The sequence below is a fragment of the Kogia breviceps genome, chromosome 4 (assembly GCF_026419965.1).
Source record: "Kogia breviceps isolate mKogBre1 chromosome 4, mKogBre1 haplotype 1, whole genome shotgun sequence".
NCBI lineage: Eukaryota > Metazoa > Chordata > Mammalia > Artiodactyla > Physeteridae > Kogia > Kogia breviceps.
The window spans coordinates 35,962,941-35,987,537 of NC_081313.1; the positions used below are offsets into that span (position 1 = coordinate 35,962,941).

At 36.1% G+C, this 24,597-nt stretch overlaps 1 pseudogene; it reads right to left on the reverse strand.

Moving 5' to 3' along the window:
- Window positions 1–9,535: 9,535 nt before the first annotated feature.
- LOC131756518 (U1 spliceosomal RNA) lies at window positions 9,536–9,711 on the reverse strand (annotated as a pseudogene).
- Window positions 9,712–24,597: the final 14,886 nt, after the last annotated feature.

Here is a 24,597-nt window from a genome sequence, read left to right on the forward strand (position 1 = left end):
TCCCGTGTCTTACTTATTTTACAACTGGAAGTTTGTATCTTTTGACCACCTTCATATGCACCCATCTTCATGCTGTACTGTAATTATTTGTTACTTACCTGAGTCCCTCACTAAACTGTAACTTTCTAGAAAACAGACACTGCCTTGTTCATCTTCATATCTCCTACCACCTTGAACAGTGGCTGGCACATACTTGGTATTTAATATTTGTCTGTGGAAGGGAGAAGGCTTGGAAAGAAGAGCAGAACAGGGGAGACACACACACACACAACCAAATGAGAGGAGCAATTGTGTAATGGAAATGGCACTGGAGATCTGGGACCTAATTCTGACTCTCCTGTGAGAATGAAAGTGGGCAGGACACCTAAACTTCCTGAGCCTCTGTATTATCATCTAGAAGACAAGGAATTTATAGCTTTAGGATTGTATGAGCTTTTCAAGGAGGAAAATGTGGTTTAGGTGTTGGGATTTTGGGTTTTTAAAATGTTTCTATGCAAAAAATAAAGCTAAAACTGGAGCAAAGATTAGATTATGTCAAAGGATGGAAAGAGGGGAAAAAGGAAGGAAGGAAGCAAGGCGGGAGGGAGGGAAGGAAGGAAGGAAGGAAGGAGGAGAGGGAAGGGGGAGGGAGGGAGGGGAAAGAGAGGGAAGAAAGAGGGAGAGAGGTTCATTACATAATATTACCCAAACTTCCCAGTTAATTGAAAACTGGTTAAAAAGAATGTATGGTGTGAGGTGATTTTTTTCTTGAGGTCATTAACTCTAGCTTAATTTTGAACGTGTAAATGAAAAATAATATAACTAACTTTATAAAACACTAAGCATAACAAAATAGAAAATTTGAGGACCCAGAGATTGTATTCATGACAATGCATAAATAACTATACATCAAAGAAAGAATAAAGTCCATGAAACATTAACAGAAATGCAGGTGGGGGGATTCTGAATTATTATTACTTTTTCCTTTTTTTAAAATCTTGATCTTTTTTTAGCACTTTTATGAATTCATCAGTTTTCCATTAGAGTTCTGAAAATGCTTATTCATTCAGTTCAGCAGTATAGTCAGTTACCAGAAACCTGTACTTGTCAGAGTCTTTTCCATGAGTTCCTTGAAGATGAAATGCTTTTATAGGAACATTTTTGAAAAAGCATCACAGTACACCCAGAACTGTCTGTAAATGACAAAAGACTTAAAAATGACCATGGTTAAAGATTTGATGAAAGTTCATAATAATGCAATTGACAAGGAAATTTAGTTATTTCTGAGATATACATTTTAAAGTAATAATTAGAATTATGACTTAGAACATTTTACCAGAACATATAAAATTTTTAGAAATTTCATGTAATGTCTGAAACATTTATATTAACATTTCCATACAAATAACTCAAAGAAAGTTTAGTATTAGTTGTTTTTTTGTTGTTTGTTTTTTTGTACTGCAGGTTCTTATTAGTCATCAATTTTATACACATCAGTGTATACATGTCAATCCCAATCGCCCAATTCAGCACAACACCATCCCCACCCCACCGCGGTTTTCCCCCCTTGGTGTCCATACGTCTGTTCTCTACATCACTGTCTCAATTTCTGCCCTGAAAACTGGTTCATCTGTACCATTTTTCTAGGTTCCATTAACGCATGTTTATGCCTTAATATACGATATTTGTTTTTCTCTTTCTGACTTACTTCACTCTGTATGACAGACTCTAGGTCCATCCACGTCTGAACAAATAACTCATTTTCATTCCTTTTTATTACTGAGTAATATTACATTGTATATATGTACCACATCTTCTTTATCCATTCATCTGTTGATGGGCATTTAGGTTGCTTCCATGACCTGGCTATTGTAAATAGTGCTGCAATGAACATTGGGGTGCATGTGTCTTTTTGAATTATGGTTTTCTCAGGGTATATGCCCAGTACTGGGATTGCTGGATCATATGGTAATTCTGTTTTTAGTTTTTTAAGTAACCTCCATACAGTTCTCCATAGTGGCTGTATCAATTTACATTCCCACCAACAGTGCAGGAGGGTTTCCTTTTCTTCACAACCTCTCCAGCATTTGTTGTTTGTAGATTTTCTGATGATGCCCATTCTAACTGGTGTGAGGTGATACCTCATTATAGTTTTGATTTGCATTTCTCTAATAATTAGTGATGTTGAGCAGCTTTTCATGTGCTACTTGGCCATTTGTATGTCTTCTTTGGAGAAATGTCTATTTAGGTCTTCTGCCCATTTTTGGACTGGGTTGTTTGTTTTTTAGATATTGAGCTGCATGAGCTGCTTGTATATTTTGGAGATTAATCCTTTGTCAGTTGCTTCATTTGCAAATATTTTTTCACATTCTGAGGGTTGTCTTTTCGTCTTCTTTATGGTTTCCTTTGCTGTGCAAAAGCCTTTAAATTTCCTTAGGTCCCATTTTTTTTATTTTTGTTTTTATTTTCATTTCTCTTGGAGGTGGGTCAAAAAGGATCTTGCTGTGATTTATGTCATAGAGTGTTCTGCTTATGTTTTCCTCTAAGAGTTTTATAGTGTCTGGCCTTACACTTAGGTCTTTAATCCATTTTGAGTTTATTTTTGTGTATGGTGTTAGGGAGTGTTCTGATTTCATTCTTTTACATGTAGCTGCCCAGTTTTCCCAGCACCACTTATTGAAGAGACTGTCTTTTCTCCATTGTATATTCTTGCCTCCTTTATCAAAAATAAGGTGATCATATGTGCGTGGGTTTATATCTGGGCGTTCTATCCTGTTCCATTGATCTGTATATTTTTTGTGTGTGCCAGTAGCATACTGTCTTGATTACTGTAGCTTTGTTGTATAGTCTGAAGTCCAGGAGCGTGATTCCTCCAGCTCTGTTTTTCTTTCTCAAAATTGCTTTGACTATTTGGGGTCTTCTGTGTTGCCATACAATCTGTGAAATTTTTTGTTGTATTTCTGTGAAAAATGCCATTGGTAGTTTGATAGGGATTGCATTGAATCTGTGGATTGCTTTAGGTAGTATAGTCATTTTCACAATGTTGATTCTTCCAATCCAAGAACATGGTATATCTCTCCATCTGTTTGTATCATCTTTAATTTCTTTCATCAGTGTCTTATAGATTTTGGCATACAGGTCTTTTGTCTCCTTAGATAGGTTTATTCCTAGGTATTTTGTTCTTTTTGTTGCAATGGTAAATGGGAGTGTTTCCTTAATTTCTCTTTCAGATTTTTTTATTTGTGTTTTTTACAGTTGTTTTTCCTGTGATTGATTTCCAATCTCACAGCATTGTGGTCGGAAAAGATGCTTGATATGATTTCAGTTTTCTTGAATTTGTGACCCAAGATGTGATCTGTCCTGGAGAATGTTCCATGTGCACTTGAGAAGAAAGTGTAATCTGCTGTTTTCAGATGGAATGTCCTATAAATATCAATTAAATCTATCTGGTCTATTGTTTCATTGAAAGCTTGTGTTTCCTTATTAATTTTCTGTCTTGAACATCTGTCCATTAATGTAAGTGAGGTGTTAAAGTGCCCCACTATTTTTCTGTTACTCTCGATATCCTCTTTTATAACTGTGAGCATTTGCCTTATGTATTGAGGTGCTTCTGTGTTGGGTGCATATATATTTATAATCGATATATCTTCTCTTGGATTGATCCCTTGATCATTATCTAGTGTCCTTCCTTGTCTCCTGTAATGTTCTTTGTTTTAAAGTGTATTTTATCTGATATGAGTATTGCTACTCCAGGTTTCTTTTGATTTCCATTTGCATGGAATATCTTTTTCCATTCCCTCACTTTCAGTTGTATGTGTCCCTAGGTCTCAGGTGGGTCTCTTGCAGGCAGCGTATGTATGGGTCTTATTTTTGTATCCATTCAGCCAGTCTTTGTCTTTTCATTGGGGCATTTAACCCATTTACATTCAAAGTTTTTATTGATATGTATGTTCCTATTACCATTTTCTTAATTGTTTTGGGTTTGTTTTTGTGTGTCTTTTTCTTCTCTTGTGTTTCCACCCTAGAAAAGTTTCTTTAGTTTGTTGTAAGGTTGGTTTGGTGGTGCTGAATTTTCTTAGCTTTTGCTTGTCTGAAAAGCTTTTGATTTCTCCATCAAATCTGAATGAGATCCTTGCTTGATCGAGTAATCTTGGTTGTAGTTTTTTCCCTTTCATCACTTTAAGTATATTGCCACCTCCTTCTGGCCTGCAGAGTTTCTGCTGAAAAATCAGCTGATAACCTTCTGGGGATTCAAACAAATTACAATGAAAACATGAAGATCCAAAACCTATGGGATGCAGCAAAAGCAGTTCTAAGAGTGAAATTTATAGCAATTCAATGTCACCTCAAGAAACAAGAAAAATCTCAAATAAACAATCTAACCCTACACTTAAAACAACTAGAGAAAGAAGAACAAAGAAAATCCAAAGTCAGCAGGAAAGAAATCATAAAAATCAGAGCAGAATAAATGAAACAGAAAGGAAGAAAACAATAGCAAAGATTAATAAAACTAAAGCTGGGTTCTATCAGGAGATAAACAAAGTTGAAAAACCCTTAGCCAGACTCATCAAGAAATAGAGGGAGAGGACTCAAATCAATAACCTTAGAAATGAAAAAGGAGAAATCACACCTAACACTACAGAATTACAAAGGATTGTAAGAGACTACTACAAACAACTGTATGCCAATAAATTGGACAACAGTGATGAAATGAGAAAATTCTTGGAAAGGTACAATTTTCCAAGACTGAACCAGGGAGAAATAGAAATTATAAACAAACCTATCACAATTAATGAAATTGAAACTGTTAAAAATCTTCCAGCAAACAAAAGTCCAGGGCCAGATGGCTTCACAGGTGAATTCTATTAAACATTTAGAGAAGAGCTAACACCCATCCTTCTCAAACTCTTCCAAAAAATTGCAGAGGGAGAAACACTTGCAAATTCATTCTACGAAGCCACCATCACCCTGATACCAAAACCAGAAAAAGATATCACAAAAGAAGAAAATCATACACCAATATCACTGATGAACATAGATGCAAAAATCTTGAACAAAATACTAGCAAAAATAATCCAACAACACAGTATAAGGATCATAAATCATGATCAAGTGGGTTTTATACAGGGTTGCAAGTATTCTTCATTATACATAAATCAATCAATGTAATATACCACATTAACAAATTGAAGAATAAAAACCATATGATCATCTCAATAAATGCAGAAAAAGGTTGTGACAAAATTCAACACCTATTTATGATAAAAACTCTCCAGAAAGTGGGCATAGAGGGAACCTACCTCAACATAATAAAGGCTGTATATGACAAACCCACAAGAAACATCATTCTCAGTGGAGAAAAACTGAAAGCATTTCCTCTAAGATCAGGAAGAAGACACGGTTGTCCACTCTCACCACTATTATTCAACATAGTTTTGGAAGTCCTAGCCATGGCAATCAGAGAATAGAAAGAAATAAAAATACAAATTGGAAAAGAAAAAGTGAAACTGTCACTGTTTGCAGATGACATGATACTGTACATAGAGAATCCTAAAGATGCCACCAGAAAACTACTAGAACTAATCAATGAATTTGGTAAAGTTGCAGGATACAAAATTAATGCACAGAAATCTCTGGCATTCCTATACACCAACAACTAAAAATTTGAAAGAGAAGTTAAGGAAACACCCCCATTTACCATTGCAACAAAAAGTATAAAATATCTAGGAATAAACCTGCCTATGGAGGCAAAAGACTTGTATTCAGAAAACTATAAAACACTGATGAAATAAATCAAAGATGACATAAACAGATGGAGAAATATACCACATTCTTGGATTGGAAGAATCAGTACTGTGAAAATGACTATACGACCCAAAGCAATCTACAGATTCAATGCAATCCATATCAAACTACCAAGGGCATTCTTCACAGAATTAGAACCCAAAATTTTTACAATTCATATGGAAACACAAAAGACCCCGAATAGCCAAAGCAATCTTGAGAAAGAAAAACATAGTTGGAGGAATCAGGTTCCCTGACTTCAAACTATACCAGAAAGCTACAGTAATTAAGATAGTATGGTACTGGCACAAAAACAGAAATATAGATCAATGGTACAGGATAGAATGCCCAGCAATAAAGCCATGCACATATGGTCACCTAATTTATGACAGAGCAGGCAAGAACATACAATGGAGAAAAGTCAGTCTCTTCAATAAGTGGTGCTGGGAAAACTGGACAGCTACATGTAAAAGAATGAAATTAGAACACTCCCTAACACCATACACAAAAATAAACTCAAAATGGATTAAAGACCTAAATGTAAGACCAGACAGTATGAAACTCTTAGAGGAAAACATAGGAAAAACATTCTTTGACAGAAACCATAGCATGATCTTTTTGACCCAACTCCTTGAGAAATGGAAATAAAAACAAAAATAAACAAATGGGACCTAATGTAACTTCAAAGCTTTTGCACAGCAAAAGAAACCATAAACAAGACAAAAAGACAACACTCAGAATGAGAGACAATATTTGCAAATGAAACAACAGACAAAGGAATAGTCTCCAAAATATGCAAACAGCTCATGCAGCTCAATATCGAAAAAACAATCCAATTAAAAAATGGGCAGAAGATCTAATAGACATTTCACCAAGGAAGACATACAGATGGCCAAGAGTCACATGAAAAGCTGCTCAACATCATTAATTATTAGAGAAATGCAAATGAAAGCTACAATGAATTGTCACCTCACGTGTCAGAATGGCCATTATCAAAAAATCTAGGAACAATAAATGCTGGAAAGGGTGTGGTGAAAGGGAACCCTCCTGCCCTGTTGGTGGGAGTGTAAATTGGTACAACCACTGTGCAAAACAGTATGGAGCTTCCTTAAAAAAACTAAAAATAGAACTATCATATGACCCAGCAAACCCACTACTGGGCATATACCTGGAGAAAACCATAATTCAAAAAGAGTCATGTACTACAGTGTTCATTGCAGCGTTATTTACAATAGCCAGGACATGGAAGCAACCTAAGTGTCCATTGCCAGGTGAATGCATAAAGACTATGTGGCACATATATGCAATGGAATATTACTCAGCCATAAAAAGAAATGAAATTGAGTTATTTGTAGTGAGGTGGAAGGATCTAGAGTCTGTCATACAGAGTGAAGTAAGTCAGAAAGAGAAAAACAAATACTGTGTGCTAATGCATAAATATGGAATCTAAAAAAAATGGTACTGATGAACTTAGTTGCAGGCCAGGAATAAAGATGTAGACATAGACAATGGACTTGGTGATGTAGGGTGGGAGGGGGAAGTGGGGTAAAGTGAGAGTAGCATCAACAGGTATACACTAGCAAATGTAAAATATTTAGGTAGTGGGGAGCAGCAGCATAGCACAGGGAGATCAGCTTGGTGCTTTGTGACCACCTAGAGGGGTGGGATAGGGAGGATGGGAGGGAGGCTCAAGAGGGAGGAGATATGTGGACATATGTATGCATATGGCTGATTCACTTTGGTGTACAACAGAAACTAACACAGTATTGTGAAGCATGTATACTCCAATAAAGACCTAGTAAAAAAAAGAACGAATTGCTGTAACACATACACACACACAAATGCTTTGGTTAATTTAGGTATATTGTATTTCTGTATAAATTATAGAATCAACTTTTAATTACTATCAAAAAAACCCAACTAAAACAAGTACCTACCCCCCTCCAAAAACACCCCACCAACTTTCCTGAAATCTTGAATGAGATTGTGCTGAATCTACAGATCAATTTGTGAACTGACATCTTAACAATCTTCAGTATTTAAATTCATGAACATGGTCGATCTCTCCATTTATTTAGGTCTTCTTTAAGTTCTCTCAGCAGTGTTTTGTGGTTGTCAATGTGCAGTTCTTGCATATTTTCTTAAATTTATACCTAAATATTTCAGGCATTTATGTGCTCTTTTATATAAATATTACAAATTTTATTTCTCCATTTTTCTTTGTTAGTGTATGAAAACAATTGATTTTTCTAGGTGGACCATGTGTTCTGCCACCTTGCTAACTTTAGTTATTAGTGCTAAGAACTCTTGTGAGTTCTTCATAATTTTTGATGTATATCATCATGTCTCTGGAGACAGTTATTATTGATTATTAAATGCAAATATTCAATTTACTTTTAATATAATTTTTTATATTTTAGGTTCAAATCTACAGTTTTCTTATTTTTTCTGTTCTAAATGTTGTTTGTTTTTTTGTCTCTCTTTTCCTCCTTTATTGTCTTTTTATGGATTGAGTATATTTTCAGTTTTCCATTTTATCTCCTTTGTTGGCTAATTTAGATATACTTCTTTGTTCTACTAATTTAATGGTTACTCTAGGGTTTACAGTGTGCATTTTTTAGTTATCACAATTTTGCAAATAATATTATACTACTTCTTAGGCATATGTTTCACAATCATTTCTTTTAACATTATGTTTTATTTAACCATCTTTATTACTTTAATTAAAAGAGTTAAATATTAATTCTCTTTTTAAAATGAATTGCTCAATCTTGCAGTGTTTTGCTTTTCTTTCACTATTTGTCTTGTGTGTGTATCCTATATACACAATCACCTCTTGCTGTGGGTCTCTGTATTTTCTAGGATGAGTCACCATCATTCCTACCAGGCTTTATCTAATCTCTTCCTGAAGGTCTGCAGATGTTAACTTGACCATCTTCTTTAGCAAGCTTATTTTGTCATCTGCTTAGACTGTGAGGAAGAGGTATGCTAAGGATAATCTTCAGCCAGCCTGTATTTACTCCTTTTTAGATAGAGGGTACCTGCCCATTTTTATATTATATTATTTGTCTGCTCATTTGATTACCAGTGAAGCTGCTACTGGTTTCACTGATGGGGAGACCCTTGCAGGCTGGGCTACTTGTTTGAACTTGGTCCCTAAGGAAACTTGAGAAGGTTTCTCAAACTCTTCTGATGTTGGTCAGAACACTCTAAAATATTAGTTTTACCATATTCACTTCTGCTTAAGGAAAACCTTTCAGCTGATATAGTCTTCAAAACAAAATGCCCCCATTCTCTTCCAAGGCAGCAACATAGGAGCTTTTTCTGTTCTAACAGAGAAGTGTAATTTGTTTATGTGTAATTTGTTATTATGTGAATAGTGGTAATTTGGAAGAAGATAATGCTGGGTTAAATAATTCAACATTGTTGGAAAGCTGTTTTTCCTATAGACACCTTTTTTTTTGGCTGTGTTGGGTCTTCATTGCTGCATGTGGCCTTTCTCTAGTTGCGGTGAGCGGGGGCTACTCTTCATTGTCGTGCATGAGATTCCCATTGCGGTGGTTTCTCTTGTTGTGGAGCATGGGCTCTAGGTGCACAGGCTTCATTCGTTATGGTGCGTGGGCTCAGTAGTTGTGGCTCATGGGCTGTAGAGCGCAGGCTCAGTAATTGTGGCGTATGGGCTTAGTTGCTTTGTGGCACATGGGATCGTCCAGGACCAGAGCTCCACCCCGTGTTCCCTGTATTGGAAGGCAGATTCTTGTCCACTGCGCCACCAGGGAAGCCCTCCTGTAGACATAACTTTTGCATTTTTGTATTTTACGTATTTTTTTTTTTTTTTTTTTTTCTTGGGGAAATCGCAGGGGTCAGCACATCCGGAGTGCAATGGATAAGCCTCGCCCTGGGAAAACCACCTTCGTGATCATGGTATCTCCCCTGCCAGGTAAGTATATTTTTACGTATTCTTTTCATCATGTGGTGAATAATTAATCTGCGTGGTGTTTTTGTATTACTGTATTTGAATTTTAACACATTAGCTGTATAACCTTGGAATATAACTTAAATCCTCTGTGCCTTAGTTTCTTCATCACTAAAATGGGGGTGATGATAGCACCTACCCCTATCAGGTTGTTCTGAGGGTTAAATGAATTGTTATATATAATGTGTCTGAAAGAATGCCACCTACAATTACCACTCAATATGTGTTCATTGTTATTATCTACCTATTATTATTTTAGAAATATTATTTAATGAGCAAGAGAAGAGGAAGTAGGGAAAAAAGACTAATCTACTGAGTTAAGGGAATAAAAATGATCAATAAAGGAATTTGGTGCATTACTTACCAGAAAGCACAGGAAGTAAGAACATAATATTGTTTTGCTTAATGAAGAAAATCTGTCACACCACTTTTTAGACGACAATAACAACAACAACAGCGACCTAAAAGAAAGAATCCCTTTGGAAAGTTCCAGTTATTAATAGTTGAAAGTTAAGTTGGTTTTTTTTGAAACGACCCCTTTAGAAATATTTAATGTTCACTCATTTTCATTACAGTTATACAATTAGACATTTATTTGTTTTTTACAAACAATAGGAAAATAAGTTCTATTCAGTTTATACTTCTCTCTGTTTCGTATCAGTTCTTTCCTGTTTTCCTTTATTTGGAGTTTATAGTAAACTCATCAAATAACATCTTTATTGGTTTGCCACCACTTGCTTTGTTACATTTGTTCTTATTTTTCATATAAAAGAGTTTTAGGCTACACATTTTAAGTTCATTCATTATAATAAATTTCTTCTTGTCTGGAGGATATCTTTCTGGGTTTTACAACATTAACCTCTCATGATGAAGATGATGTAAACTCTCCTCTCCTCTTTACCAAATAAGAGATAGTCTAAATATGAGACTACCCAGTGTAATGACTAGATAATTAGTATATTCTACTTGGATTTAATATTTTCATTTAATACATTAAAATTGTTTACTTGGATGTAATGATTAGTGGATTTTGGCTTAAAAATTATTACTCATAAAGAATGTACTTAAAATATCTACCTATAAATTTGGATTATAAGTGATCATTAATTTATCCTCACTACTCTCAAGTGTACATTTTTATACCTCTACAAATTCCAAAAAGTTTTGAGGATGCTAGCTGCTTGGACAGACCTGAATATAATGGAAACATTTAAAAAATGGGTTGGGCTTCCCTGGTGGCGCAGTGGTTGAGAATCCACCTGCCGATGCAGGGGACACAGGTTCGTGCCCCGGTCCGGGAAGTTCCCACATGCCGTGGAGCAGCTGGGTCCATGAGCCATGGCCCCTGAGCCTGCGCGTCTGGAGCCGTGCTCTGCAACGGGAGAGGCCACAACAGTGAGAGGCCTGCGTACCATAAAAAAAAAAAAGAAAAAAAAAATGGGTTATAGTGGTGGTATGATGAATTGGGCGATTGGGATTGACATGTATACACTGATGTGTATAAAATTGATGACTAATAAGAATCTGCTGTGTAAAAAAAAATAAAATCCGCCCCCCCAACAAAAAAACCCAGTATGGTACCGGCACAAAAACAGAAATGTAGATCAATGGAACAGGATAGAAAGCCCAGAGATAAACCCATGCACATATGGTCCCCTTATCTTTGATAAAGGAGGCAAGAATATACAATGGAGAAAAGACAGCCTCTTCAATAAGTGGTGCTGGGAAAACTGGACAGCTACATGGAAAAGAATGAAATTAGAACACTCCCTAACACCATACACAAAAATGAACTCAAAATGGATTAAAGACCTAAGTGTAAGGCCAGACACTATAAAACTCTTAGAGGAAGACATAGGCAGAACACTCCATGAGATAAATCACAGCAAGATCCTTTTTAGACCCACCTCTGAGAGAAATGGAAATAAAAACAAAAATAAACAAATGGGACCTAATGAAACCTAAAAGCTTTTGCACAGCAATGGAAACCATAAACAAGATGAAAAGACAACCCTCAGAATGGGAGAAAATATTTGCAAATGAAACAGCTGACAAAGGATTAATCTCCAGAATTTACAAGCAGCTCATGCAGCTCAATATCAGAAAAACAAACAACCCAATCCAAAAATAGGCAGAAGACCTAAATAGACAGTTCTCCAAAGAAGATGTACAGATTGCCAACAAACACATGAAAGACTGCTCAACATCACTAATCATTAGAGGAATGAAAATCAAAACTACAATGAGGTATCACCTCACACCAGTCAGAATGGCCATCATCCAAAAATCTACAAACATTAAATGTTGGAGAGGGTGTGGAGAAAAGGGAACCCTCTTGAACTGTTGGTGGGAATGTAAATTGATACAGCCACTATGGAGAACAGTATGGAGATTCCTTAAAAAACTAAAAATAGAACTACCATATGACCCAGCAATCCTAGTACTGGGCATATACCCTGAGAAAACCATAATTCAAAAAGAGTCATGTATTACAATGTTCATTGCAGCTCTATTTACAATAGCCAGGACATGGAAGCAGCCTAAGTGTCCATCACCAGATGAATGTATAAAGAAGATATGGAACATATGTACAATGGAATATTACTCAGCCATAAAAAGAAACAAAATTGAGTTATTTGTAGTGAGGTGGATGGACCTAGAGTGTGTTCTACAGAGTGAAGTAAGTCAGAAAGAGAAAAACAAATACCGTATGCTAACACATATATATGGAATCTAAAAAAAAAAAAAGGTTCTGAAGAACCTAGGGGCAGGACAGGAATAAAGACCCAGATGTAGAGAATGGACTTGAGGACACAGGGAGGGGGAAGGGTAAGATGGGACGAAGTGGGAGAGTAGCACTGACATATATACACTACCGACTGTAAAATAGATAGCTATTGAGAAGCAGCCGCATAGCACAGGGAGATCAGCTTGGTGCTTTGTGACCACCTAGAGGGGTGGGATAGGGAGGGTGGGAGGGAGAAGCAAGAGGGAGGAGATATGGGGATATATGTATATGTATAGCTGATTCACTTTGTTATAAAGCAGAAACCAACACACCTTTTAAAGCAATTATACTCCAATAAAGATATTTAAAAAATTGGTTAAAGGATGTAATATAAATATTGAATTTGAGAGTTAGAAATGCTGAAAAATTTTACTCCATTGAGGTGTTTCATGTCAACTCTGAACTTCCTAATAAATGAAACGTAAAGGTATTTATAAGAGACAAATATTTTTCTTATGACATATTCTAAGAGAAATTTACTACATGAAGTTATTTAGAGGCATTGATATTAACAGAAATTTTGCTGAAGACAGATAAATATTCATCATATCCATACATCATATTCCTACATCTCTCCCTACCTCCTGCTTGTTTGGTAAAGTTTTAATAAAATGTAATATATATATGGAAAAATATGTATGCACAAATCAGAAGCATTAATAAGCTCAGTGAATTATTACAAAGTGAACACACCAGGTAATCAGCCTCAAGACCATCAAAAACCAGAATATTAACCAGTAGACCCCCACAGTTCCTATTGTGCCCCCTTACATTCATGGTCCTCCTTCTCAAAATAAACACTCTTCTGAATTCTAATGGTATATATTAATTTTGCCTGTGTGAACTTTCTATAAAAGGAATCAGGCAGTATGTAACCTCTGCGTATGACTTCTTCCTCTCAATATTACGTTTGTGAGATTCATCCATGTTTTTGAGTGTAGTTGTAGATCACTAATTGTCATTGCTGTGTAGTTTTCCATTATATGAATAAAACAATTTATTGGTGCATTCTACTGTTATTGGACATATGGGTGGGTAGTTTCCAGTTTTTGGCTATTATGAATAGTGCTGTTATGAACATTTCTGTAGATGTCTTTTTGTGATACATGTATACATTTTTGTTGGGTATATATTTAAGAGTGGAATTGCTTTAATATAGCATATAATACCTTCAGTTTTAATACATACTGCCAAGGAATTTTTCAATTTTCATTACTGCCTGCAGTGTATAAAAGTTCCATTTGCTTCACGTACTTGCAAACACTTGGTGCTGACAGTCTTTCACTTTAGCGCTTTTGGTAGGTATGAAGTAGTATCTTATGGTGATTTTAGTTTCTATTTCCCTGGTGTCTATTAAAGTTGAATGTCTTTTTATACATTTATAAGCCATTTGGATTTTATCTTTTGGTAAGTGTCTGTTCAAATCTTGTACATTTTTCTATTAAGTTATCTGATGTGGTCCTTTATTAGCAGTCAATTTGAGTCTATGGCTACTGAAGGATCTTGAAGCATAGAAGTTCTATGTTCTTGATTGCAAAGCAAGGCATATAGTTTAGATATGAGGCATAAATGCAGAAAAGTTAATATTGTGTTTTGAATATTAAAGAGACTTATATAAGTTATTACCTAGTAGAGGGTCCATGTTACCTGACACAGACTTGGACTGGAGAAATAACCATTCATAAGGACAACTCCATGCCAACAAGAATAGGTTGAGACTTGGAAAAGGTAACTTCTCAAAGGGCTGCGAAATATGCTCCCCCAAGCAAATGAATTGGCTGTTGAGCGGAGTCTTCTTTTTTTGCTATTTGTCTCAATACTGAAAATTGTCTGCCAAATGATGATTTTGGCAGGGATGACATGTAGGTATTGAAGTAGATTGAGACCAAGCCATGCAGTTTATTGAGGTTAAAAATGGCCTGAAGAGAGTCAGTTTTGATGCCATACAGCTTCCTGCTCTTAGCCTACAAATGGCTCTCATCTTTTTTACATTAAATGAATTAACATATGTTAAATGTGTAAAAGAGTACTTGGCACCTAGTAATCAGTAAATTTTGATTGTTGTCATTATTATTATTGCATTCTGCTATATTCTTCTATTGCACCTTTTGCTCTTTGGGAATAGTTTATATAACTTAACCTTCTAGTGCTGCTCTTGATATCTTGTAGGAAAGCATCTCTGATTGTGAGATGATGTGAGTCCCTCTTATCTTGCATCTGCTCCAGATCATGTTTTCAAGACTCCCCACTATATAGGCAGGGCTGGCATCTGCCTCTTCACTCTTGTACATGTAGCATTGAGCACAGTGCCTGGCCCTAACAAGGATCTGATACACGCTTGCTGAAGGTTTACTACACTGGATCTCTTACTGTGATACCTGTTGCACTTGAGATGTGCGTGCATCTCATGGATTCAAGGCCCACATGGAGTGGGTTTGGAGAAACTTGGCAGAGTTGAAAAACTGTGGGTTTTTCAGGTGCATCTGACTTGAATCCCAGTTTATCCACTTTCCCTAGCTGTGAAACTTCAGAAAAATTACTTAAACCCTTGAAGCTTTGGTTTCTTCATCAGTTAAATATAAGTAAAGAATTGCAAACTCTAAAAGTTGCTATATGGATTAGGCCTGACCTACCTAAAGGACCTAGTAAGTGCACACTCCTCAATAATTGGTACTTGTTACTATCTAATAACTGTCATTTTTGAATTTCTCTAACCTCTGCTTTGATTTCCTTAGTTTCCTTTCTATTCCATACCTTTAACATTTTTTTTTTCTGTGTTACTTCAATAAGGACTTGAAGCTCAAATGGCCACAATATATTATATGCAATGAAACCCTTTGGTTCTCTCTTTCTTATACAATTGTGCACCAGGAAATGGGACAATATTCATTAACATGACTGTGCTGTCCTATCCTACAGGTCCTCCTCCCTATCTACCTAAGAGAGTCTTTTCTTGGCCAGTCAGGTCCCTGGATCTTTTGATGAGGAATCAGGACAACTGGTGATGAGGAATGGGAAGGTGGCTGTAAATTACCCTGAATGTTATTTATTATATATATGTATTAAAAACCTCTTTGTTGTGCTTTTAATAGTTTCATATATCTATAAATCTTGTTTCCTTAACAAAATTGTGGGAGTCTCATGAATCCAGTGACTATAATATATACATATACATTGGTGTACATATATATACACACATATACATATATTTTTATCATTCTCAGAGCTTGGAATCTTTGTAACAAGCATTCAAAAATACTTGCTAATTTAAAGTATTTAGAAATACACTTAGAGATTCTTTTCAGTAGAATGAAAAAATGTTGACCCTTACTTAGGGAGATAGTTTATCTCATGTAGAACTCACTGGATACCATTTTCAGAATGTTTCAAACACTCTTTGGTTACTCTCAAGGATTCCAGAGCTAGATCTGAACATGGGAGGACATCTGCCAATCCTTCCTACTTTCACTCTCCTGCCTTATTTAAAAAATACCCACCACTGGGGAAATGTGCTTTTCAACTAGCAGGATGGAAGAAAACAATTTTGTATTTTTAGGTGTTTTTCCTATAGAAACTCGAATGAGATGGAAACATATTTCATTCACTTATGATAAACCATTGAAAAAAACTTTTTTGGGGGTATGGGTATAACTGGAAAATTTCTATTTTAAGTTGGACTAAGTAGTCATTTTGAATGGATGCCCTAAAAAACTCCCACCCAAAGGCTACACAAAAGTCAATTAAACAACTGTGTAGTCCTTTCCTGCCTGAGGCGTCAGCTGTCTTGTGTTCTGTGGCCGACCTGTGCTGTTGTCCTGCTTTCCACAGTCACACACACTCTTTGCACAGTCAGCTGGCAGTGAGAAGAACAAGGCTACATCCCAAAGAAGGAAAACTACTAAGCAGGCTACTTAAGTTCCAGATTTTACCGCAAACCATGTGGTGATGTAATTCATGGTCAGAATATCTCCCCAGAACCTGGGAGAAATCCAGGTAGCATGAAAGAGGACAGGGGTAGTAAATGACCCCCATCTGAGGGACCTCTCAGTTTGTCCCTATATAAAATTAGACCAAGGGCCATGGTAGTTGTGTAACTTTACAACCATAGGGATTTTGTGGAAGGAGTGTTTACATTTTTACAATGTGGTCCTAATAATGGTATTTTCCGGATGCCCAGAGTCTTAGACATAATAATTCATTAGTACAGCTAGAACATGTCAATATTCTGGAGCCACTCCTCATAAAGTGCAAATATCTAGGACACAGTTTTAGATTACTATTTACTTCTCAAATTATAGAAGACAGTGCTAGAGGAAGAGAGTTAAAGTTCTCACTTTGTCATTATTTGCAGTTGAGCAGGTAGTTTAGGAAATGGCATTCCAAATGAAATCTTCCATCACCTATTCTTCCAGCAATTGCTATTAGCAATTTGACTGACTGATATTCATGTTTTTCTAGCTTAAGCAGAAAAATTTAACAGTTCATATTATGGTAGGAAAAAAGGAGAATGAGCCCTGGTGAATCAGACTCCATAGGCCTTTGGAAGAAACACAGTGACTGGTGAAGACACACCAAAAAGCCTAGGGGGCCACACAGAGGCACGTACCAGGGACAGCCAAGCCATTTAAGGGAATGTACTAGCCACACTTTAAAATTAATTTAAAAATAAGGTGGATACCAGCATGTTTAACTTACATGAGATGAAGAATTTATGCATTTGGGTTACAGAAATCATATTAAGATGTACATAGAATTTTTTTCCTATTTTTTTCTTGTATCATTTCTATATATGTGTTACAGACATTTAGCTACTTAAGAAGGATAATTCCAAAATAATACCTTAAATGAAATCTAAAAATTTATTGCATTACATAGTTTGTGTACTCCCTTCCCTCCCGCCCCCCGGAATTTTAGCCATCAATGCTTATGCTTGCACTGTAGATTTCTAAATATAGGGCATATATTATCTCAGAGTGACTAAAAACAGAGCCATCTAGTGGCAAGTAATCTGACTTATAGTCACGTGACTTCAATCTGCAGAAGCTGGGGCCAAGGATTTCAACTCATTATTCAGTTACTTGAATGTCATAGAAAACTGTATGTTAATATGATATTCGAACACTGTTTGGAGATATTTCCTCTGAAATAAGATGTGGAAGCAATAAAAGCATTGTTACTGTGTTATACATGAGCTCTCTATAGGCTATTGGGAAATATTTGCTCAGTTTGTTTACTTTGGAAATATTCATTTCAGTTAAAGGTTATGTTCTTAATCACTGTTGTATTTGGATTTTTTTCCTCATGATGTAATAAGCCATTAGGCTCAATGAGGTTTATTTTTAATTTAAGTAGACAGAGACTTCAAAGAAAAGAGAGCAGGGTTGCAAGTGAGAAAAGATGGCCAAGTTGATACAAAAAGTAGCAAAACAGTGTAGGAAAATATCAACATGTTTTGCATAATCAATCACAGAAAATGTGTCAATAAGAGTGAGATCATCTTGAATAGGTACAAATATAGCTGAAATAAATAATATATGAAAATGCAGTATAACTCCTAAACTCAACCTGTCTCTTAAAAGAAAACATTAAGAGGTAAACCTCTAGTGTTTGAAAATTTCTACAAAATACAATAAAGCAAAAATATTTATTATAGTAGGATATTTTCAATCCTAATATTTAGCCATCTGGAATTATTTTTAAAGGACCATACTATTAAATCTTTTGAAATAGAGAATTTTCTTTTTAATGGGAAATCTGTATTTGATTGTAAAGATGGAACACTATGTCCTTGGCTTGGCTGTTCTTGAATTGTAGGCTTAACATATAGTAGAGGCTGGGATTCCAGTAAATTTATTTCAGGCGTGAAAGCCTGGAGGAATAAATGCATACATGTGAACAGAGGAGTGTAACAATGTGATATCCACTTCTATTGTAATGAATTCCATATAAGTGATGCCATTAGACTCCTTGTTTTGCTGTTACAATGCTGTGAGAATGGAATTAAGTCAATGTTGACTGTAATTACCTATTGGCAAATCAGACTGCATAATGAGATGCAAGTTTACACAATAAGACGGTCTGCCAAGGGACAGCATTTTGATTTTTTCAAGGAAAGAAAATCATGTACTATACTAAGATAACACGAATGTGTAATACATGGAACAACTTTGAAAGGAGAATCAGAAGTTCAAATATAACTCTAATATTTTTTAAAGGAGACTCTATTTTTCTATTTAGAAGCTATTCAAGAGGTTAGTAAGTGATATCAGGTCAATGCTGGTATATCTTCAGCTAAGCTTGACAGTTTTCAAGATAAATCAGAACGGTAGCATAGGATTTATGAAAACAGTTAAGATGAATATTTGGTCTCAGGTCATTGAAAGTGTGGATATTCCCAGCTGTATCCACAGATAGTGCTTCTCCTCATAGCTTAGGGCTGAGGTTCTGGGAAGGCTGGAGACTTCATAGAAGATGCAGGATTGGAATGGAAAGATGAAATTTGTGGATGAATTGTTGTTGGTATTTTCTCTGCCAGAAATCTCTAGAGATTTCATTCTTTTTTCCCTAGGATCCTTACCCTTCTAAATGACATTTCTAAGTCTTTTCAGTTTTTATTTTATCAGTAACGTTAAACACTTGAAAAGTCCTGGGGTAGCAGTTGAGATGGGATGGTATTTTAGGGGAGTCATGCATCTCTATGGTATGTGTGGAAATGAAGTTGAACATTTCCTAATGACTGTCTGATTGATATTGGTAATTAAATTTTGATAGCTGTAATTTTAAGTTGGATTATTATTATTTTTTCTTTTGTGGTACGCGGGCCTCTCACTGTTGTGGCCTCTCCTTTTGCGGAGCACAGGCTCCGCAGCCATGGCTCACGGGCCCAGCCGCTCCACGGCATGTGGGATCTTCCCGGACCGGGGCACGAACCCGCGTCCCCTGCATCGGCAGGCAGACTCTCAACCACTGCGCAATCAGGGAAGCCCTTAAGTTGGATTTTAACAAACTTAAGCTTGTTAAACTAAAGCTTGGTGTTAACAAGCTTAACATTTTAAGCTTGTCTGTGGATAGGAAATGTTTGTAATGCTTTTCTAGTCCTCACCATTCTTATCAAACTTCTATGCACATTTTAAAGTCATAGAATTATGGAATCATAAATAATCTTGTCTGACACACTGAGGTGCAGGAGCTAAGTAACTTGGCTAATATCACACACATAGAAGATATAAATGTTTCTGACTAGAGAAGAAAAGTAGAAAAATAGCTATAGAGTTCCCCAAAATTTCAACATTCAAATAGTAGCTTTGTCAGAGACTTTACCTAGCATGATTTTAAAACTTCATTCACATAATCCAAATATTACTGACTTAACTTTAAAAGTTCTGTTGTGTGGAAACCAGTCTGATATTTCAGAAATTCCAATATCTTGTTTAGGATTAAAACAGTCCCATCAAAAAGAATATAAGAGTAAATTAGAGAAGAGAATATCAGGGCTTTTTTTTTTTTTTTTTTTTTTTTTTTTTTTTTTTTGCGGTATGCGGGCCTCTCACCGTTGTGGCCTCTCCCATTGCGGAGCACAGGCTCCGGACGCACAGGCCCAGCGGCCATGGCTCACGGGCTCAGTCGCTCCGCGGCATGTGGGATCTTCCCGGACCAGGGCACGAACCCGTGTCTCCTACATCGGCAGGCGGATTCTCAACCACTGCGCCACCGGGGAAGCCCCAGGGCTATTTTAGAATGAAATATTCATCTATAGTAATTGTTTCAGAAGTTTAATGCTTTAATTACTTAGAAATTTTACTGCTTATGATAACATTTCCTTACATGATGAAGCTGTTTAGACAATGTAATATCTAGATGATAATCAAAATATTTTTAAATGTAAGATTTTTAAATATAATTTTTGCTGTAAGAAGATAATCATCTCAAAATTCTGAAGTCTGAAATGGGTTCCACTGGGTGTCAGCAGGGCTGTGTTCCTTCTGGAGGCCCTAGGGGAGAATCTGTTTCCTTGCCTTTTCCAGGTTCTAGAGGCTGCCCCACATTTCTTGACTTGAGGATGGTCCCTTTCTCCCTCTTCAGAGCCAGCAATGGCAGGTTGAGTCCTTCTCACATTGAATGACTCTGACTCCTCTTCCTTCTTCCTGTCTCCTTCCAAGACCTTGTGATTATATTGAGCCCACCTGGAAAATACAGAATAATCTCCCTACTTCAAAGTCAGGTAATTAGCTACTAAACAACAAATGGATCACTGAAGTAGTCAAAGAGGAAATTAAAAAATACCTAGAAACAAATGAAAACAAAAACATGATGATCCAAAACCTATGGGATGCAGCAGAAACAGTTTTAAGAGGGATGTTTATAGCAATACAACCTTACCTCAGAAAACAGGAAAAAGAAGAAGAGCAAAGAACACACAAAGTTAGTAGAAGGAAAGAAATCATAAAGATCAGAGCAGAAATCAGTGAAAAAGAGACTAAAAAACAATAGAAAAATCAATGAAACTAAAAGCTGGTTCTTTAAAAAAATAAACAAAATTGATAAACCTTTAGCCAGACTTATCAAGAGAAAATGGGAGAGGGCCCAAATCAGTAAAATCAGAAATGAAAAAGGAGGAGTTTTAACTAACACCACAGAAAAGCAAAGGATCATATGAGACTACTGCAAGCAACTATGGGCCAATAAAATGGACAACCTAGAAGAAATGGAAAAATTCTTAGAAAAGTAGTGTCTCCCGAGACTGAACCAGGAAGAAATAGAAAATATTAGCAGAGCAGTATTGAAATGGAATCAATAATTTAAAAACTCCCAACAAACAAAAGTCCAGGACTATATGCCTTCACAGGTGAATTCTACCAAACATTCAGAGAAGAGATAATGCCTGTACTTCTGAAACTCTTCCGAAAAATTGCAGAGGAGAGAACACTACTGAACTCATTCTATGAGGTCACCATCATCCTGATATCAAAATCAGACAAAGATATCACACAAAAAAGAAAATTACAGGCCAATATCACTGATGAACATAGATGCAAAAATTCTCAGTGAAATATTAGCAAATTGAATCCGACACTATATTAAAAGGATCACAACCATGATCAAGTGGGACTGATTGCAGGGTTGCAAGATTCAATATCTGCAAATCAATCAATGTGATACACCACAGTAACACATTGAAGAATAAAAACCATATGATCATCTCAGTAGATGCAGAAAACGCTTTTTTTAAAAAAAAATTAATTAATTAATTAATTAATTTATTGGCTGTGTTGGGTCTTCATTTCTGTGCAAGGGCTTTCTCCAGTTGCAGCGAGCAGGGCCCACTCCTCATTGCAGTGCACAGGCCACTCACCGTCGCAGCCTCTCCTGTTGCAGAGCACAGGCTCCAGATGCGCAGGCTGTGCAGTTGTGACTCACGGGCTCAGTTGCTCCGCGGCATGCGGGATCCTCCCAGACCAGGGCTCAAACCCACATCCCCTGCATTGGCAGGCAGATTCTTAACCACTTCGCCACCAGGGAAGCCCGAAAACGCTTTTAATAAAATTCAACATCCATTTATGAAAAAAACTCTCCAGAAAGTGGGCATAGAGGGAACTTACCTCAACACAATAAAGGTCATACATGACAAACCCACAGCTAACATCATACTCAATGGTGTAAAGCTGAAAGTATTCTCTCTAAGATCAGGAACAAAATAAGGATGCCTACTCTCGTCACTTTTATTCAACATATCAATAGTTTTGGAAGTCCTAGCCACAGTAATCAGAGAAGAAAAAGAAATAAAAGGAATCCAAATTGGAAAGGAAGAAGTAAAACTGTCACTCTTTGCAACTGACATGATACTATATGCAGAAAATCCTAAAGACACTACCGGAAAACTACTAGAGATCATCAATGAATTTAGTAAAGTTGCAGGATATAAAATTAATATATAGGAATGTGTTGCATTTCTACACTCTAACAATGAAATATCAGAAAGAGAAATTAAGGAAACAATCCCATTTACCATAACATTAAAAAGAAAACACCTAGGAATAAACTTACCTAAGGAGGAAAAAGACCTCTACTCTGAAAATGATAAGACACGGATGAAAGAAATTGAAGACAACACAAATAGATGGAAAGATATACCATATTCTTGGATTGGAGGAATTGATATTGTTAAAATGACCATATTACCCAAGGCAATCTACAGATTCAATGCAGTTCCTATCAAAATACCAATGACATTTTTCACAGAACTAGAGCAAATAATTTAAAAATTTGTATGGAAACACAAAAGACCCTGAATAGCTAAAATAATCTTGAGAAAGAAGAACAGAACTGCAGGAATCACACTCCTTGGCTTCGGACCATACTACAAAGCTACAGTAATCAAAACAGTATGGTACTGGCACAAAACCAGGCTCATAGATCAATGGAACAGGACAGAGAGCCCCAAAATAAACCCACACATTTATGGTCAATTAATCTATGACAAAGGAGGCAAGAATATATGAGGGATGAAAGACAGTCTCTTCAACAAGTGGTGCTGGGAAAATTGGACAGCTACATGTAAAAGGATGAACTTAGAACATTCTCTAGCGTCATATACAAAAATAAACTCAAAATGGATTAAAGAGCTAAATGTACGACCAGATACTTTAATACTCCTAGAGGACAACACAGGCAGAATACTCTGACATAAATCAAAGCAACAGTTCTTTGGATCTGTCTCTTAAAGTAAAGGAAATAAAAGTAAATATAAGCAAATGGGACCTAATTAAACTTAAAAGTTTTTGCACAGCAAAGGAAGCCACCCACAAAACAAAAAGACAACATACTGAATGGGAGAAAATATTTGCAAATTATATGACTGATAAGGGGTTAATATCCAAAATATATAAACAGCTCGTATAACTCAACACCAAAAAAACCCCCCAAAAACCAATTTAAAAAATGGACAGAAGACTTGAATAGACATTTTTCCAAAGAACACATACAGATGGCCAAAAGGCACATGAAAAGATATTCAACATCACTAATCATCAGAGAAATCTAAATCAAAACCACAATGAGATATCACCTCACACCTGTCAGAATAGCTATCATCAAAAAGTCTACAAATAACAAATGTTGGTGAGGATGTGGAGAAAAAGGAACCCTTGTACACTGTGGGGGGGAATGTAAATTGGTGCAGCCACTGTGGATAACAGTATGGTAGTTTCTGAAAAAACTGAGAATAGAACTACCATATGACCCAGCAATTCCAATCCTGGGTATATATCTGAAAAAAACCAAAAACACTAATTCAAAAGATACATGCACCTCAAATGTTCATGGCAGAATTATGTACAACTGCCAAGACATGGAAACAACCTAAGTGTCTATCAACAGATGAATGGATAAAGAAGATGTGGTATGTATACAGTGGAATACTACTCAGCCATTAGAAAAATGAAATTGTGAAATTTGCAGGATGGACTTGGAGGGCATTATTCTAATTGAAATGAGTTGGACAGAGAAAGCAAATACTGTATGATATCAGTTATATGTGGAATCTAAAAAATACAACAAACTAGTGAGTATGACAAAACAGAAGCAGACTCATAGATACAGGGGACAAACTAGTGGTTACCAGTGGGATGGGGAGGGGCAAAATAGGCGTGGGGGAATTGGAGGTATAAACTAATGGGTGTAAGATAGACCCAAGGATGTATTGTACAACATGAGGAATATAGCCAACATTTTGTAATATTGTAATGGAAATATTATAATATTTTAAATGGAAAGTAACCTTAAAAATTGTATAAAAATAGAAAATTAAAAAAATTGTTATTATTATCAACTTAAGCTTTTCTAGTTAATGAGACACTATAAATTTCACTTAGGGAGCTGAGATGATGAAATATATAGTGAAAGGCTGCGTATAGCTGGGTCAGTTATTAATTCAGAGGCATGTCAAATAAGATACTAATAAGGTAGGAGAAGAGATGAGTTGGGCTGGGTTCTGCTTGTGCTGCTAGGGGCAAATTGATCTGTTTGATCCATTGGGCCACTGCTAAGACTGGCCAATATATTGCAAATCTGA